This window comes from Sorex fumeus, unplaced genomic scaffold, assembly GCF_029834395.1.
Source record: "Sorex fumeus unplaced genomic scaffold, SorFum_2.1 ptg000032l, whole genome shotgun sequence".
In the NCBI taxonomy this organism is placed as follows: domain Eukaryota; kingdom Metazoa; phylum Chordata; class Mammalia; order Eulipotyphla; family Soricidae; genus Sorex; species Sorex fumeus.
In genome coordinates, this window is record NW_026606089.1 from 12,325,900 (window position 1) to 12,339,481 (window position 13,582).

Sequence of the window (13,582 nt, forward strand, 5' to 3'; positions counted from 1 at the left end):
GTGTCTGGCATATTATACGTCACGGGTAGCTTGCCAGGCTTTGCCGTGCGGGCGAGATACTCTCGGTAGCTTGCCGGGCTCTCCGAGAGGGGTGAAGGAATTGAACCCGGCTCAGCTGGGCTGCCGGCCGGCCACGCGCACGGCTAATGCCCTACCGCTGTGCTATCGCTCCAGCCCAATCCTTTGGTAAACGAAGAAATAAAAAAAGAAGAAATACCTGGAGAGTAATGAAACTGAAGAGATGAGATATCAGATTATAAGTGATGTAGTATTAAGTAGTACTAAGAAGGAAGTTAAGGGGGCTGAAGCGATTGTACAGTGGGTAGAGTGCTTGCTTTGCATTCACCAGGGTTCAATCTTCAGTATCTCAAATGATTCCCTGTGCACCATGAGGAGTGATCCCTGAGCACAGAGCCAGGAGAAAGCCCCGAGCACTGCTCATTGTGACCCAAAAACAAAAAGAAAAAAAACTTTTTAAAGAAATTTGAGGGGTCTGGAGACACAGATAGCTTATGTATGCAGAGTCCCTAAAAAACTAAAACTGGAGCCAGGGGTGCAGCTTAGTGAACCCAGGTGTGTGTAAGGAAGGTACTGGCTCAATCCCAAGCATCAGCAAAAAACAAAAATACCAGAAATGGAACTATAAAATAATCCAGCAATACCATCCTAACCATTTATCCAAAGGATAATAAAAAACTAATCAAAAGAACTTTTGTACCTCTATATTCAAAGCATCAATATTCATAATAAGCAAAAGAAAAGAGGGCCAGAGCGATAGTACATCAGGGAGGGCATTTGTCTTGCATGCGGCTGACCTGGGTTCAATCCCTGGCATTCCATATGATCCCCCAAGAACCTCCACCGGAGTAGTTCTTGAGTGCAAAGCCAGGAATAACCCCTGAGCATTGCCAGGTGTGACCCCCCAAAAAATGATCATCCTTAATGCCCACTAACTCAACAAAGAGGTGCCATATATGCATAAATAGAGAAATATATATTTTTTATTATGAAATATATATTTTTCAATAAGATACTACTTAGCTGTTAAAAAGATAAAGTGTGAGGTCAGAGGAAACTCTATGGCCTTAGGTAAACATTGTATTCAGGAAGGCCAAGTTTGATCCCCGGAACCACATATGGCCCTCTACACAAAGAGCTGGGAACAGTTCCCAAGCATCACTGGGTGAAGCCCCAAAATTAAGTTAAAATAAAATAGAAAGATAAAGTATACCTCTCGTGACATCATGGGTAGAACTTGAGAGAGATAATTATGCTAAGCAAAATAAGTCAGTAAGTGAAACACAACTTTGGGATGGCTCACTCATGTGGAATATAAATAACCAAAACAAACTAGCAAAGCCCAACAAAAACAATTCTTGACTGTGAAAAACACAGTGGTTACCAGAGAGAAAGAGGAAGGAGGGCATGAGGAATGGGTAGCGAGGGACATTTTTGAGAGTGGGGACATTTTTGAGAGTGTGATGGAATGAAACTCTTGTGGTGGGTATGACGACTCTTACATCCATACAGAAGTGACAAACTGTATTGAAATTTTATAGTATTATAAGCCAATTCAAATTTTGATTAAAAAATATAGCTTTCTGGGCCAGAACAATAGTACAGTGGGTAGGGTGTTGCCCCCATAAGGCTCTCCAGCTCACCAGTAATGATCCTTGAGCATAGAGTCAGGAGTAAGCCCTGACCACTGCCAAGCATGGCCTAAAAACAGGGGGGAGGGAAGGGGGAGGTGAGATTCAGCTTTCTGATAAGCAAAAACTTGGATCATTATAAGCCAATTGTATCAAAAATAAATAAGAAAAATTAAAACAATCGAATATAAGAAAAAAATTTGAAAACTCAAGGTCTAGAACAGATAGTACTATACTAATACTGAAATCAAGGACTTTAAAATAAGTCCCAGACGCCAGAGCAGCCAATACCTGTTCTAATCCTCAGTACCATAGATGGTCCCTTGAATACTGCTAGGGATCATTCCTGAGCACAGAACTAGGAAGAGTCTCTGAGCACTGCTGGGTGTGGCTCCAAAATCCCTTCCCCCAAATAAAATTAAAAAACAAAGTACATCTCAATCAGTATTATGTGTCAAGTGGCAGTAGAGCATAAACCTTGCATGTGTGAGGCCCTGGGTTTGATTCTTGGCCTCACATGGTAATCCCACCCCCACTCCCATTAGAAGTGATTCTGATGGCCTCCTAGCACCATTCAGTGTGACCCCAAAACTAAAAAAATTAAAAATAAATGCCACCATAGCTATTATAAAATTTTAGCCCCTTAAGTTATAACTGCTCAATAAGGATCTCACCTTGCAGCTCACCTTGCTTCCACTAACTCCTGGATTTCTTGGCATTTCATCTGGCATTTCTTTTCCTCCAACAATAGGTTTGGCAAGTGCTTATTGAATAACGGAAGGTGTATTGAGCTATAGGGAAATACACTTTAGATGCTCTAGAGTACTCGAACACCATCACCAATTATTGCTGGCAGTTGTGACTTACCTAGCAATGACCTGTAAAAAGTTGCAGGAAATTACAGAACTGAGTTTACCCTGGTGGAAGACAAGGTGAGAGGTTTACAGGGGTGGGGTAGGATGAGTGGGGGAAATACTAAGACGATGGTGGAGGGAAATGGACACTCTGGTGGAGGGTGTGATGTTAGAACATGCATGCATAAAACCCTATTATTAAAGGTGTGTGTGTTTTTTAAAGTTCCAAGAAATTGGGGCTGGAGAGAGAGTACAGCAGTAGGGTGTTTACCTTGCATAGAGCTAACCCAGGTTCAATCCCAGGCATTCCATATGGTCCCCTGAGCCCGCCAGGAGTGATCCCTAAGTACAGAGACAGGAATAAGTCATGAGCACAACTGGCTGTGGTGGAAAAAAAAAAAGTTCCAGGAAGTTCAATGTAAATCAAATATTTGAAAACCAAATATTTGGTTCTTAAACCAAGGAATCTGCTATTTAAAGGAAATTTATTGTAAAGTCCTTTATAATGAGGAATCCACTCTCTTTTGAATGAACAAACATTTTTATACTGTGAATTAACTTTAAACAGGAGAGGCTACTCTAATCTGGCTCCAATCTACAGTTTGCCTCACCATGATTTAAACAACTCTATTTTACTCAGACTGATGTTCTCAATCAGACTAAAAGGAGACAAAATAAAGGGACTCAAACCAGCTTCTGGAAAAATTTTATCAGTATTTCCTGTGCCCTAATTTTTAAGGTTTTTTTTTTTGCTTTTTTTTTTGGGGGGGGGGTCACAACTGGCAATGCACAGGGGTTACTCCTGGCGGTGCTCAGGGGACCATATGGGATGCTGGGAATTGAACCCGGGTCGGCCGTGTGCAAGGCAAACGCCCTACCCGCTGTGCTATCACTCCAGCCCCCTAATTTTTAATTTTAGATGACAAGAAATTCCAATTATAAAGTGCTGGAGCCCAGTCAGCACTCCACTGACACTGGGCTCTTGGTTATTGAGCTTTGCTTGTTTGATAAGGGATGGTCGATTTAAGAGTTCTTGACTGGGAAGTTGATTGTCTAGGTAGTCAGTATATCTTGATTTGTTTGGGGGGCACAAAGGGAGTACCTAGGGGGCTATATGGGGTCGGTTGGGTGCAAGGCAAGTACCTAATTCTTTTTTTTAAGTAAAAAGAATATTTGGATGTTTTTAGGAAGGGGAAGCAGGGAGAGAAACTGAGAGAAAGTACCATGCTCAAGAGAGAATGTGGGCTTCTCCATGGTGGAGAGAGCCCCTACACACGCTCCAGCACTAGATAGGGAAGCACAGAAGTACTCATCTCAAGAGGGAGATGCGGGTGCATGTGCTCGGGCGCCACATTGTTTGACCATGTGGGCACAAATAGCACATGGGCTCAGGCAGTATATGCTTCACGCACCTTATTCCTTGTCCTCTCTCTCTCTCTCTCTCTCTCTCTCTCTCTCTCTCTCTCTCTCTCTCTCCCTCCCTACCCCCCACCCCCATAGTCAGCATATATTGAAAGTAACATCTGAAGCAACAAAGTTGTAATTTTTTATGAATTGGCACAGGAACAAGACTTAGTCAAAGACTCTGGGCATATACTAGGCATTTAAGTGCTAGTTAGTAGAACCTAAGATAAAAACATGACTCGCTTGACAAGTTTCAGGAGTTCTGGCCAAGAAGACAGCTTTGGGCAGAGGGGAAGACTCAGTGCAACACTGACTTATAAACAGGAGTAAGCATGGCTGTCATCTCTAGAAACTAGAGCAATAAGGGCAGCTGGTAACCAACAGATTGATTTGACAGTATAAGGCCTAAAGTTTCATGGATTTAGAGCAGGTTGCCAGTTTTAGCAAAGGAAAATACAGGATTCCCAGTTAAATTTGATTTTCAGCTAAACAATATTTAAGGCAGATATTACCAAATATTGCATGAGAAAGATTATACAAGACTTTTATTCATTGTTGTCTTAAATTCTAATTTAACTGATGTTGTGTATTTAACACTTAATAACACTGGCAATTTTATTCTAGAGAGAGCAGAAAAACACAGAGAATCCCAGACATCTTTATACACTTACAATTTCTGAAACACCATTCACAGAAATACTTAAGGAGTTAGTACACTGAAGAATATAACACACACACACACAGTGAACAATCTACTTTATTTTTTTGTTTGTTTTTGGTAGTACTCAGGGCTTACCCCTGACTCTGAGCTCAGGGATCACTCCTGGTGGGCTTAAAGGACCATATAGGGTACCAGGGATCGATCCCAGGTCAGCTATATACATGGCACCCTACCCGCCTTATCTCTCCAGCCCCTCTATTTTCTTAGTGAAATAAGATGTTGATCAGAATTGCCTCCTTCTAAGCTACAGTAAAAGAATAACATGTTTAGGACAGAAACTTAGCACCACTGACATTTGTGCAGGGTCATTCTTTGGTGTGGGGCGATCCTACACATTTCAAGATACTTAGCAGCATCCCCGGCTTCCCGATCCACTAGACGCCAGAAGCACATCCCACCTCACCCGACACCCATCTGAGGCAACCTAAACGTCTCCAGATATTGCCAAATAGCCTGTGCAGATAAAAACGCCTCTGGTTAAAACCACTAAATTGGGCAAAAATGATCAAATAAGCAGAAAGTGTCATATTCATTAGCCAGTGGTTATATAACAAAAGACTCTTGTCCAGGGAGAAAATTCCAGCTTGCCCGAGGCCCCTTCAAGTCCACAACAAGGATGAGAAGGCGCAGGCATCTCAGCCAAGACCGTCAGAGACCCTTCCTACGTCAGGGCACAGGAGAGGAATCTTTGGGGAGCCCAGCCCAAGGTGCTCTGCATGACAGTCATCACGGAGGCGGAGCCTCGTGGCACCCAGCCTTTGAAGACACTCCTTTCAAGTTAACCTCCCTTCCAACTAAACTTTTTCCAAATCTCTTCCTGCCATTTGGAAGTCGAGTGATTCTCAGCTGAAAAGGACTGTATATACGAGGTGCAGATGGCAGCAGTTACGGTCCTCACCAGATGCTGCAGTCTCTAATTTGATTGAAAGGATATAATTAGACAACAGAAACACTTTAATGAAAGAGCAAAACATGGAGGGAGGGAAGGATTGAAGGCCCTTAACTGATGCCAAAACACCCACCAGTAATAGAGGCTTTGCGTCTGGGGAAAGGGAAGGGGAAAGCCCCTTAAAAGGACAGTCCCCATCCTGTTTATTTCCCCATAGACATAGGAATAGGGATTTTATTATTGTAGATTTCCACTGTATTTTATGTGGGAACAATCTGATTAAAACCAGAAGAGTCTTCGGAAGAACATCAAAGAAAAACAAATATGGCTTCTGTGGTCATTATTAAAAATATTTTTACCAGCCCAATAATTTTCTTTGAAGATGAATTTTTATAGATTGAACAGCAGCAAGTAATTTACATATTGTGATGGCATGGTTCGCAATCCCTTCTATTCTAGAAGAGAACGGCTTGGTAGCCATATTTTTTTTTATCCAGGATACCAACGAATATGGATAACCATTCAATGTATCTACTTGGAAAATGGAAACCAGCAGACTTAGTCCTACATGCTGATGCTGCAACCATTCTGAATCATCTTGAGAAGTGGTCTCTGCTGTTTTTGCCACTTCATAGCTTTCAGACTTTTAGTGTGAGTATACTGTTCTGGTTCTAACCAAGATTCTAACCAAACCGAAAGAAATTCAGCCCTCAAAATCTGAAGTTGGTAATGTGGTGTGACATGGGTTTGGAAGCGGCTACAACCTCCTCGGCCCACTAGAAGCAGGGCCCCACCCTTGTGGTAAATCGAACAATAAAAGTTTAATGCTTGGGCTACTTGCCAGGGATTAAATCAATGACAAGAGCAGTGAGAAGTTGGGTCAGGCAGAGGGGCAGCCCCAAGTGGGTCCTGCTCTGGGCGGGAGAGGCAACGTTGCTGTGAGGCGTCCTAAAATCACTTGTCAGAGGCAGTCCTTCCCAGCACCCTGCTTTATTTCTTTTCAAACTGGTTCAAGTGCAGGCTAGGAAGGTGTTTACCTAGAAAGAGGATGAAAGGAGTGGGGAGGGTGAACTCCCCTAGAGAAAGAGCAGGCAAGTTTCTATAATGTGGCCATTTGTAAGGACAGTGAACACGCCTCTGACGTTGCTATAATCATCTCTTTCCTTTCCCTGCTTAGTTCCAACCCAGGATAACGTCTCGGAGGTGAGGTCTGGGGAAAGTACTGCCATTTTTGAAGAAAAGGATCTGAAGAAGACAGTGATAAGGGGGTAAAGTGACCCGGCATGCCTCTCCTTGATGAATATATCCGGGTTCCAGATATATGCTCAAGATCAGATCGGATCTGGAAGGAATGCAGACATCCTTCTCACCCTTTCAGGGGTTGCACCATGCGCTAGCCAGAACCAAACTTTTCAAGGGATGTTGGAGGGTGGAAATCATCTAAAATCTTGTAAAGGAGGCTGAGAGCGAGCTCATGGGTCAGGGCAGCCGACCTGCTGTGCAGCAAAGAATCCAACACCACATGATCCTGAGCGGTACCATATCACACTGTCCTAGCATTGAACCCTCTGACCAAATACAGCCAGAATTGTTTCCCCTTGGGTTCCCCCTCCTCCCACCAAAAAACGCCAAACTACTTGCAGAGTTTTCTACGGGGCACAGTCACTCCTTACTATGTTGTCCTGATCCAGGAGACAAAAACTCAAGCAAAAGCTACAGATCCAAACTTCCGACTTCTCTCAAGTGTTTTGCATTAGTTGTTCCACAGCACAAACACAATCAACTTGGTATGTTTGAATGTTTCATTTTGTTTTTTCAAAATGTTTTAATTAAAACAAAATAATCAGCCATGCAAACATGTTTTTTTTTAAAGGCCACATAAAAAATGACTATAGAACCATAAAAATAAGAGGCAATACTCTCAAGAAGTGACAGAAGTTGTTTTCTCTCCCCAGGACTTTGTCTGAGTTTCAGGGCTCATGCCACCTGCTGCCTTAGCTTTCCTTTGAGAAACAGATCTCTCAACGGTCTGTCCCAAGCAACATCTGCACAGCTGAACACACGGGGGGTTGAGAGACAGGCACTACTTTCTTGATGTCATCCATAGCAAATCGTCCTGAATTTTTTTTAAAACATTGTTTTCAAAGTATTATTAAAGATATAATGTATGTGCATGAGACCCATTCTCCAAGTAGCTTTTGTTTAAATTCTGGTAAAATACACGGTCCTCCCGTTGTTCATCGATTTGCTGAAGCAGGCCCAGTAACGTCTCCATCATGAGACTTGTTGCTACTGTGTTTGGCATATCGAATACGTCACGGGGAGCTTGCCAGGCTCTGCCGTGCGGGCGAGATACTCTCGGTAGCTTGCCGGGCTCTCCGAGAGGGGCGGAGGAATCGAACTCGGGTTGGCCATGTTGGCCGCTTGTAAGGCGAACGCCCTACCCGCTGTGCTATCGCTCCAGCCCGGTAAAATATACATAATATAAAATTTATCACTGTAACCACTTCTCTTCTATGTCTCTCTCTCTCTCTCTCTCTCTCTCTCTCTCTCTCTTTTTGTTTTTTTTTGGGGAGGTCACACCCGGCAATGCACAGGGTTACTCCTGGCTCTGCACTCAGTAATTACTCCTGGCAGTGCTCAAAGGACCATATGGGATGCTGGGAATTGAACCCGGGTCGGCCACGTGCAAGGAAAACACCCTACCTGCTCGAGCCCCTCGTCTATGTCTCTTAAAGTTAGTTAATAGTAAAAAGTAAAAGGTTCATTCATTTACCAAACTCACACCTCCCCATCACCTTCCTAGGCCAGTGAGTACTAGAAAAAAAGCAGTACCTATGAATCTAAAGCAGTGCTTGGAAAAACAAAAATAACATGGAATTCAAATTTCAGTGCCATGAAGAACAGAACCACGTCTACTCATTCACAGTTTATCTATTTTTGCTCTACAAAGTCAGGGTTGCGCAAATGCAACAGAGAGTACAATCTCACACACTCCAAATTACTTATTGTCTTTGGCCTTAAAAAAATGCCCACACTTGACCTGAAGCAGAAGGGCTCCCAAAGTGAATGATAAAGACAAGAAATAGTTCTGGGACTCACTTCCTTATCCTCAGACTGCATAGAAAACACCAGAAACCCACAGAGGTGAATGTGGGGAAGAAAAACAACCCTGTGTCCACCTAGCATTGAGGGGTCTCTTCTCACCCACCCTGAGTACTCCCTTCTTCTCCTTCCACCCTGGCTAATGTGAGCAATGAATCAGTCTGGTGACAGTTTCTGTGGACCAGAAAGGACACCAAGTAGGATAACGCCTCCCAATCTCCACCTGAACACAACTTGCTCAAGGGTTTGTGAGGCACCTGTGGGCTGCCCCTCCACAACCAAGTTCTGATTGAGCAAGAGGCCCAAACAAGCCTTGGGGATACAAGAAAGACCCATTTCTTAAGTATTACAAGTTCCAGCCGACCTTTTGGTGACATGGTCAAAATTCCCAGATGAAAATAAACAAACACTCAAACAGGTTGTGTCAATGTTGTTAGACTTCATGTCCTACACAACCAAACACTGCTGTCTTGGGTTGGGGGGAGACATGTTCCTCAGGGGTGGAGAGGTGGGACCATCAGGCTGGGAGGAAGAAGCCGCAGGTGAGGTGGAAAGGGGAGGTGCTCACTGCTTGCTAGTTTAAGGTAGCTTTCCAAACAATATGGACATTCCTCAAAAAACTTGAAATTGAGCTCCCATAGAATCCAGCAATTCCACTCCTAAGGACCCCAAAACAAAATACAGAAAAGACATCTGCACTCCAATATTCATTACAACGCTATTCACAATAATCAAAATCTGGAAACAACCCAAGGGCCCAAGAACAGATGACTGGATAAAGAAATTATGGTAGATATACACACAATGGGATTTCTTACTCAGCTGTAAGAAAACATAAGTCATAAAATTTGCTGGTACACGTTTGGGTAATTTGGAGAGTATCATGGTAAGTGAAATGAGTCAGAGGGAGAAGGGACAGACACAGAACGATCACACTCATTTGTGGGATATAAAGAAACACAGGAGAGGGGGCTGGAGTGATAGTACAGTGCCTAGGGTGTTTGCCTTATACGTGGTTGACCCAGGTTTGCTCCCTGGCACCCCGTATGGTTCCTCGAGCCTGCCAGGAGTGGCTGCTGAGCGCAGAGTCAGAAGTAAGCCCTGAGCATCACTGGGTTGGGCCCCCAAAACAAACAAGAAACACAGCAGGAAAATAATGCCCAAAGACAAGAGAAACACAGGGAAGGAGAACTGGTCCTTAGGAGGTCGCTTTCCACAGCTGGGAGAGGTGCATTGGGACAGGGAAGGGATCTCTATGACAGTGACAGGGGGAAGCTGTCACTCTAAAGGAGCACTGGGTGCTGAAAGGAGGTAAAGTGATATGCATGATATCTTTTCAGTAAAGTACTGCAAACTACAGTGCCCGAAGAGAAAAAGTACACGCTGGAGGGAGAGCCAGGCTGGAGGGCTAGAGGGAAAATGAGGGCACTGGGGGAGGAAAGTGAACTCTAGTGATGGTATTAAAGCTAGGAACACTGTACATCTGAAATTCAATCATGAATAACTTTGTCATTCACGGTGATTCAGTACATGGTTTTTTTTTTTCTTTTTGGGTCATACCCGGCAATGCACAGGAGCTACTCCTGGCTTTGCACTCAAGAACTACCCCTGGCGGTGCTCAGGCGACCATGTGGGATGCTGGGAATCGAACCCGGGTCGGCCACATGCAAGGCAAACGCCCTACCCGCTGAGCTATCACACCAGCCCCCACTTTTTTTTTTTAAAGGTACCTTCTCAGGGAGGCCCTGAATGATTTTTTTTCTCTTCAAAGGGAGCAGTAGGCCAAGTAAGTATGGAAATCTTTGACCTCAGATAGCACCACAGGCTCAAAAATGCAAAAGATACTATATTATATATTTTGAAACTATTTAGAGCAATATGTTTTATCTTTATCATTCATTGTTTTTGACATAACAATGTAAAATCACAGGTGAATATTTTAATAAGATCTATTTATCTAAATTAAATGCACCAACTTGATCTTTATTTTGTTTTTAGGCCACACCTGCAGGGGCTGAAGGGCTACTCCCAGCTCTTGCCTGTGCAAGGTCCTGAGTTCAATTCCGGCAATGCATGCACCCAACCCACCGTTGCTCTAGTGAGCTCACCCCTCCAGCTCTGCTAGGGTGGCCTTAATGACACCCAGCTCTGCTGGGCTAGAACATTAAGGTATCTGGCCTAGTTTTCTAGGTATTGTTAAGAGTGGGCCCATTTCTGAGCACTTCTTGGGAGGACTCCCAAAGATTCAAAATTTTAAAAGTAACTGGTGGGGCTGAAACGGTAGTACAGCGGGTAGGGCATTTTTGCCTTGCACGTGGCCGACCTGGGTTCGATTCCCAGCATCCCATATGGCCCCCTGAGCACTGCCAGAAGTAATTCCTGGGTGCAAAGCCAGGAGTAACCCTGGTGCATCACTGGGTGTGACCCCAAAAGCAAATAAATAAATAAATAAATAAGTAGATAAATAACTGGTGAGCATGTCAGTTCACTTCACTTCTCAGTGCTGATCTTGCATATGGCTGATCCTCCTTGTAGGAGAGGTCACACCTGGTGGTGCTCAGGGTTTCCTCCAGGGTTCACTCCTAGCAGTGCTCAGGGGACCACATGGGGTGCTAAGGATCAAATCAAATCCGATCAAATGCGTGCAAGGCAAGTGCGCTGCCTTCTGAACTACCTGTAGCCCCTATAGCTGATAAAATTGACAGTACGACACTCTCACTGTTAACTGAACCCATTTTTTTGTTTGTTTGTTTTTATTCTGGGGCCACAACTGGCAATGCTCTGGCCCTGCACTCAGGGATCACTCCTGGTGACGCTCAGGGACCAAAATGGGTCTGAGAGATTGAACCCAGGTCAGCCACATGCAAGGTAAGTGCCCTAACCACTGCACTATCACTCTGGCCCCTGAATTTATGGGTTTTAAGGGAAGACATTCTAGAGGCTAATGGGACTAATTCTAGATAAGAAATATAGAAGAATGAATACTGAAAATAAAAAGTGGAGGATGGCAAATATAACTTGAATTGAGCAGTTCTATTCACACAGACTTGATTGCCCCCAAATGCAGTGAAACACCCCAGCAGATAGTTTGCTCTAGACAGAAGACTAAAATAGCTCAAGTCCATTTACCCTTCCTATCTCTTGGTCTCCCCCTCAGGTTAGTAGATTCCAGATAGAAACCTCTGTCAAGAAGCATATCAGCCCCCCAGTCTGGCTGCCTTTTTCCTTGAAAAGTGAGTCTAGATTCTAAGTTCGACCTTTAACCTCTATCTTTCTTATCAGCTGTGGAAAAGGGGAAAATTTTCAAAGGAAGAATGGAGAGAAGGGCAAGCATGCAGGACTGGTTATCCACTGTAATTAGAAGTAGCATGATGGGGAATGAGCTAACTGTTTTTATAAAGTCAGCATTCAAAAATGCAAACCACCAGTAATTTGAATATTACAAAATTGTGCAGAATATAAGCACCGAAATAATTTTTCCATCCACAAAATTTTAGAGAAAATTACAGTATCAAAAAATATAAAATGGCAAGTTTGGCATATCCTCAGAGTAGAATATATTTTTTTTTAATTGGAAAATATTTTAAAACCAGTGGGTAGGCTTTAGACAGGATGTGATGCTGAAGACCATGTGGTATGTCCCTAAAATGGCCTCTGGTACTGAAAGAGACAAAATCACAAAAGTATTGATATACCATGATGGTAGGAAAAAGTTAGTGAAGCCCACTAACTTGGGATTTTAGAGCACTTGTCATAAATCATTACACAATGATTATTTATGTGTCCTTACCTCAGACTCCCAAATGAAAACGCACACCAAGTTTTCTGGTTCAAACTGAGAACAGCTTCATTCCACTCTTCCCAGCAAAAGTAGCTGAGGAGAGGATGCCACTTTCTAATAAACACAAGCAGGACTGGCTCATGTGACACTTTTCAGAACCATTTCTCTGCCCTTTCCAGAAGGGGCACTGGTTTATTTCCACCCCTACCTCTCTGGCTGTAGCAGACATTAAATCCTGACCACACAGATAGCACAAGAGGAGCTCAGGGCTTACTAGGTTACAGTCATGTTGACATATTTTGGCTCTCATAAAGTTCCCCCTTCATTGCTCAAGAGTAAAAAGGGTCAAACTGGAAGGCCCCTAGAAGGGCTCCCATCACTCAGAAACCACTTGTGGAACCTAAGGTTCACGGTAGCATACGGAGCCCCCTGGCCTACTGATCTAGAGCCAAACGCTGCCTTTTAATAGGGATTAATCAGGGTGGAAGCTCAGAGCATTCCCAGGGCAAATGAGGTGTCTAGCACTTGGTGAACTGGGAAGCACTATAAAAAGCATTAAGATAGGTTTACTGACTGCCTTCTCTGTGTGGGTGTGTTACCTGCAGCACGTCATTTAATCTTCACAACACCAGGTGAGGGAGTCAACATACACCCTCCTCCACGGAGGAGGGAAACTGAGGCTCAGAAAACTGAAGCCAGGGCCTCACTCCGCTCAGTTAAGTGACAATCAAGCCCTGTCCTCTGGTGAATCCAAGCCAAAGGAAACAATTTGGTGCGTTCTTCCAAGAATCCTGTCTTTCCAACAACACCAGTGACGGGGATCTCATGTGCAAAATACAGATTTTCCTCCATGGGGGCAATGGTCTCTTTCACTTAGGCCCAGAGAACCTGCAGAGAAATGTAACTGGGCCAGACGACGCCCTTTTTTGCCTGCTCTTTAGTTAGGAAAGGTTTGTGCTTTGAGGCAGGGCGTGTGCGCGCTTCGAGGCAGGGAGTGTGTGTGTGCGCGCGTATGTGTGTGTGTCTGTGTGTGTACTTGAGTCAGGGTGTGTGATGTGTGTGTGTCTGTGTGTGTACTTGAGTCAGGGTGTGTGAGAGTGTGTGTGAAGCCAAAGTGTGTGAGTGTATGTGTGTGTGTGAGAAGCCAAAGTGTGTGTGTGTGGTGTGTGTGTGTGTGTG

At 43.9% G+C, this 13,582-nt stretch overlaps 1 protein-coding gene across 2 annotated transcripts in view; it reads right to left on the bottom strand.

The window, feature by feature from the left end:
* Positions 1-13,582, bottom strand: part of KREMEN1 (kringle containing transmembrane protein 1) — a 74,603-nt gene that overhangs the window by 60,106 nt on the left and 915 nt on the right. The gene's annotated exons all lie outside the window — the stretch shown is intronic.